Here is a 6000-nt window from a genome sequence, read left to right on the forward strand (position 1 = left end):
TTAACTCCTTTCAAAATCTTAGCCTCTGTAGGAGAGCACTAAGAACAAATATTCATTAATTTTGTAGACAGGTATCCTTTGGTGGGAAAGTACTAGCTAGAGAAGAAGAAATGATCATAGATCATGTAGACAGGTAGCCTTTGGTGGGAAAGTATTAACTTAGGTAAGAACAAATGACCAATAGATCTCTCGGACAGGTACATAGTGACTTGTTCCACCCTGCTTCTTCTGGGTCAACTCTTCACCCAGCCAATATCTTGTCCCTAAGAACACCTGCACTCCCCAGAAACAAAGAAGACCATATATCGTCCCCCTCCCCATATCCTGCTTCTATGTGTATATAACCCTGTGTGGAAAAAATAAAATTTGACAGCTTGATCATATTTCCAGACTTGCTGTCCTTTTCAGCTTACCCCGTACCCCATTCTCTCTCTCTTTTTTCTTTTTTTTAAGTTTATTTTTTCTCAAATCGTAATTCATTCACACAGGGGTTATAAACACAGAAAGGCAGGATGTGGGGAAGGGAATGACACTGGAGTGTGGGAGTTCAGGGGGAATACAGATATCTTCAGAACCGGGTATCGGCTGGGTGAAGGTTCAGGGGACAAGTCACTATGACTCTCTGCCTATGACTCGCTTGACCTGATCTAAGTTGCTATTGTCTGCCAAGGCTACCTATTTACAAGGTCTATGGCTACTCAGCCTTGTAAATTTACACAAAAGCTGCCTGTTTTCAATAGCTTATGGCCATCTGTTTCAATGTTTTTCCACTAAGACCCAAGACTTGGTGTTAGTATACATGTATGACAGGCCTATTGCTGAATTTAGTCCTATGGCTGATTTTAGGCCTTCAGTGTGTAAGCAGGGATGCCCCTGACATCTCCTCCCTTCTCTAAGTATAGAAGGGCTGTGGCAATTCTAAACTTGAGAAGGCAGGGATAGAGGCCTGACCTCCAGTTATTGAAGGGGACCTTGTAATGGCTCCAGTCCCCCTGTTGTTGTCCAGTGAGGCATGAGGGCCATACCCATCCCGATGTCTTTTTCCTGGAGAGGGGATACTTTTGACATCAACCCCTATGCAGTCAAGCTTGTCCCTCAGGGAACCCAGATAGATATTTTTATCTTTTATTTATATTCCCTTGCGGTGCTTAGCCTCGCAGCCTACGCAAGAATTCAGATCGCCTGTCAAAAGGGGTTCTGGTTGGCCCCTCTCTGCTTGGTCTAGGGGCAGAAGTCCCCCCTTTTCGGTTGAGTGGAGATGGGTTTTGAAAACACCCTGTATAAAGTAACAACCTCATCTTGAGTCTCGTGGTCCTCCATAGCTAACTTATGATAATGTATCTGAGTAGGTTTTGCTACCAAATTATTTATCTGTTGTATCACAGAGTTACTCCACCTATTTGAGGACCAGGGACTAGCAGAAAAAAGCAAAAAGAGCCCAAATAATGGTCCCAAGATGGGAGGAAATAGGGTTGACAACCTTGGAGAGGCTGAAAACCAATTCTTGTACCAGCATTCATCTGTTTCTTTCTCTCTCTGATTTTTCTTAGGACCTTCACTACCTATTTCATGCTCTCTTTAACCCTCCTTGTCTTGTCTATGTAAAGGCAACCTTCTATAAGGGCTGTACACAGTCAAGAGCTATACACAGCCTTTTCTATTATAATAGAGTAAATCAAGTCTAATAAGGATCTTTGCGATTTTAGGAAGTCTCTTCAGACAGCAAAAGGAGGGATTTCTTCAGATTAGTGATGTCAATCTCTAGCTGTTTGATGTTCTTGTCAGTGGCCCTTCAAAGGTCTGAGTAGTATAAGTTCGGAGGCCAGCATCTGGATTAGAACTTCTAACAACAGACATCACAGGTGATTCATTTTTACCTGGAAAGGAAAAAGAAGGGGATTCTCAGGGAGATTTCTCTTCCCTGGATGTAAATTGTTATTCATCGTATTTATGGTTGGGCCTGGCTTTGTGGGGGTATTTTCATTAATCTTTTTGGTAGCCGGTTAGTTGTGTCTTCTCTGGTATCAGACAGGAATATCAATCCTCGGCCCCATAAGGGAATTGGGTCTGGGCCATTCCCTTTAAGGGTAAGAGGATCCTTCCCCATGTCTGTGGCAGAGTTTTGTTGGTCTCGGTGGAGCCAGAGGCAGTCAGCAGCAGATTTGCCAAGAGTTTTCAGCTTTAGAGAGATAAAAGTGAACAAGGCATGATGGAGAGTATTTCAGGGGGATTCCTTCTGAGGGGGGTACCATTCCCCCTCTTTTGTTTTTAAAGCCAATTTTTCAGAGTTCTTGTAAAATCAGGGCAGAAGCACCAACAGTTGCTCCTTCCACACGCAAAGAGTCATGAAGACCCTATTTAAGGATATATTAATCTATATTAATAATCTTTTGGCAAAGGACTGTTATAGCACCGCCCACAACTGATCAGACTATATCATGTATTGATTAGTAGTAGCTTTTTCTACTTTTTGTGAGATTACCTCTCTTTTGTCAATTAATTGCTGAGGAAAATTAGGATTTACCTCTCTCTTGAGAATATTGAACAGAGAGTTAAATTCTTTTGTGGAGAGCTTAAAATAGGATCTTAGCCAATTAGCAACTCCCAGAAACTTTTGAAAATAATTTAAAATAAGTAAACTCTCTCCATCTCTTTTTTTTTACACCCTTTATCTGTGTGGGTTTTTTTTTTTTTGGATATTATACGTATTTACCTTTCAATGTTATCTCCTCTCCCATTCTCCCCCAAAACCCCTTATCCCATACCCCCTTCTCCTAATTTTTGTGGGGGTGTGCTCAAAACATCCTCCCAGTCCCATCTCCCTGCTCTCGAATTCCCACACAGTAGGGAATCCAAACTTTCGGGGACCATGGCCCTCCACTTTCACTGAAGTCTAACAAGGTCACCCTCAATTCCCTATACAGGTGCATGAGTCCCTCCCTTTGTGCTCTCTGGCTGGCGGTTTAGACTCTGGGAGCTCTGGTTGAAACTTTTGACACTCCTTCTAGAAAGGACCAAAGCATCCACACTTTGGTCTTCCTTCTTCTATGTGAGTTTTATGTGATCTATATGTAGTTTCTTAGAAATTGTGAGCTTTTGGGCTAATATCCATTTATCAGTGAGTGCATACCATGTATGTTCTTTTGAGATTGGGTCACCTCACTCAGGATGATATTTTCCAGCTCCATCCATTTGCCTAAGAATTTCATGAACTCATTGTTTTTAATAGCTGAGTAGTACTCCATTGTATAAATGTACCACATTTTCTGCATCCATTCTTCTGTTGAAGGGCATCTGGGTTTTTTCCAACTTCTGGCTATTATAAATAAGGCTGGTATGAACATGGTGGAGCATGTGTCCCTGTTGTATGTTGAAACGTCTTTTGGGTATATGCCCAGGAGTGATATAGCTGGATCCTCAGGTAACACTATGTTCAATCTTCTGAGATACCGCCAGACTGCCTTCCATAGTGGTTGTACCAGTTTACAATCCCACCAACAGTGGAGGAGTGTTCCTCTTTCTCCACATCCTTGCCAACATGTGCTGTCACCTGTGTTTTTGATCTTAGCCATTCTGAGTGATGTGAGGTGGAATCTCAGTGTTGTTTTCATTTGCATTTCTCTGATGACTAGGGATGCTGAACACTTCTTTAGGTGCTTCTCAACCATTTGAGCTTCCTCAGTTGAGAATTCTTTGTTCAGCTCTGTGCTCCATTTTTTAATAGGGTTCTTTGATTGTCTAGAGTCTAAATTCTTCAGTTCTTTATATATCTTGGATATTAGCCCTTTATCAGATGTAGGGTTGGTGAAAATCTTTTGCCAATCTGTTGGTTGCCACTTTGTCCTGTTGACTGTGTCCTATGCTTTACAGAAGCTTTGCAGTTTTATGAGGTCCCATTTGTCAATTCTTGGTCTTAGAGCACAGGCCATTGGTGTTCTGTTCAGGAACTTTTCTCCTGTGCCTATGTGTTCCAGGTTTTCCCCCAGTTTCTCTTCTATTAGTTTCAGTGTGGCTGGTTTTAGGCGGAGGTCCTTGATCCACTTGGAATTGAGCTTTGTACAAGGAGATAATTTGGATCAATTTGCATTTTTCTACATGTTGACCTCCAGTTGGACCAGCACCATTTGTTGAAAATGCTGTCTTTTTTCCACTCGATGGTTTTAGCTCCTTTGTCAAAGATCAAGCGACCATAGTTATGGGGGTTCATTTCTGGGTGTTCTATTCTATTCCAGTGGTCCTCCAGTTTGTCTCTGTTCCAGTGCCACACAGTTTTTACCACTATTGCTTTGTAGTACAGCTTGAAGTCATGGATGGTGATTCCCCCAGAAGTTTTTTTATTGCTGAGAGTAATTTTCGCAATCCTGGGTTTTTTGTTATTCCAAGTGAATTCTGCTTCGATTTCTTTCTTCAGGGTCTTGAAGTTCTTGTCACACAGGTCTTTTACTTGCTTGGTTAGGTTCACATCAAGGTATTTTCTATTATCTGTGACTATTGTGAAGGGTGTCATTTCCATAATTTCTTTCTCAGCCAGCTTATCTTTTGAGTAGAGGAAGGCTACTGATTTGCTTGAGTTAATTTTATATCCAGCCACTTTGCTGAAGTTGTTTTTCAGGTTTAGGAGTTCTGTGGTGGAAGTTTTGGGGTCACTTAAGTATACTATCATATCATCTGCAAATAGTGAGATTTTGACTTCTTCCTTTCTAATTTGTATCTTTTTGACCTCCTTGTGTTGCCTAATTGCTCTGTCTAGGACTTCCAATACTATATTAAATAAGTAGGGGGAGAGTGGGCAGCCTTGCCTAGTCCCTGATTTTAGTGGGTTTGCTTCAAGTTTCTCTCCATTGAGTTTGATGCTGGCTACGGTTTGCTGTATATTGCTTTTACTATGTTTAGGTATGGACCTTGAATTCCTGATCTTTCCAAGACTTTTATCATGAAGGGTTGTTGAATTTTATCAAATGCTTTCTCAGCATCTAGTGATATGATCATGTGGGTTTTTTCTTTCAGTTTGTTTATTTAGTGGATTACATTGATGGACTTCCGAATATTGAACCAACCCTGCATTCCTGGGATAAAGCCTACTTGATCATGATGGATAATTGTTTTGATGTGTTCTGGGGTAGACATTTTCTTGGAGATGATGGAGGAGCAATGGGATGAGTAAGTGTCGCACAGCAGACCAGGAAGGGGATAACAAATGGACTGTAATAACAGGCTAAAGATAGTTTAAAAAACACAAATATATATGTTTTTATGACTAGTATTGAATTTGGCATTTTTCACTATACTGAAGCACATGAGAATGGAAAGATATTCCAGATCCTAAGGTGTTTGGAAATCAAATCACAGATGTATTTAAAAATCCCTGGGTACAATCCAACCCTATGCCTCAAATAAATGCAGAAATAAGTCTGTCCTCTATCATTGAGGAATGGCAGGGCAGTCCAGTTAGGAGAACAGGATCCAAAGGTAGCAACACAGTCAGAGTAAGTCCCTGCTCCAGTTTTTGGGACACCTGTTTGAAGACCATGCTGAATATCTGTTACATATAGGCAGGTGCCCTAGTTTTAGGAACTGTTTATCACCCATGGGATGTACATCAAGTTGAGCCATTCTTGGGAATTGGTGACATTTCCCTGGAACTCTGCTCCATTTTTGTCCCTGTGCTTCTTTTATGCAAGGCAAATCTTGAGCTAAATTATTTAATTCAGTTTTCTAACATTATTCGCCCACTGGGTGTCCTTGTTGGCTACAGGAAATCATCACTTCTGGTTCCATATCTACCACTGCTAGGAGTCTCAGTAAGAGTCACCATGGTAGACTCTCTGGAACCTTTGTCATGCAAGGTATCCAGCAAATACTAGAGAAGCCAAACCTTCAGCATATTTCTGTACAATCTCCTGACCCTCTTTGCAAGACACTCACTATGTCTGTTCCCACTTCCATTCGCTTTCCCTTCCTTTTCCTATCCATTTCCCTCCCATCATCCATCTCTGATAA

The sequence above is a fragment of the Grammomys surdaster genome, unplaced genomic scaffold, assembly GCF_004785775.1.
Source record: "Grammomys surdaster isolate TR1022 unplaced genomic scaffold, NIH_TR_1.0 734, whole genome shotgun sequence".
NCBI lineage: Eukaryota > Metazoa > Chordata > Mammalia > Rodentia > Muridae > Grammomys > Grammomys surdaster.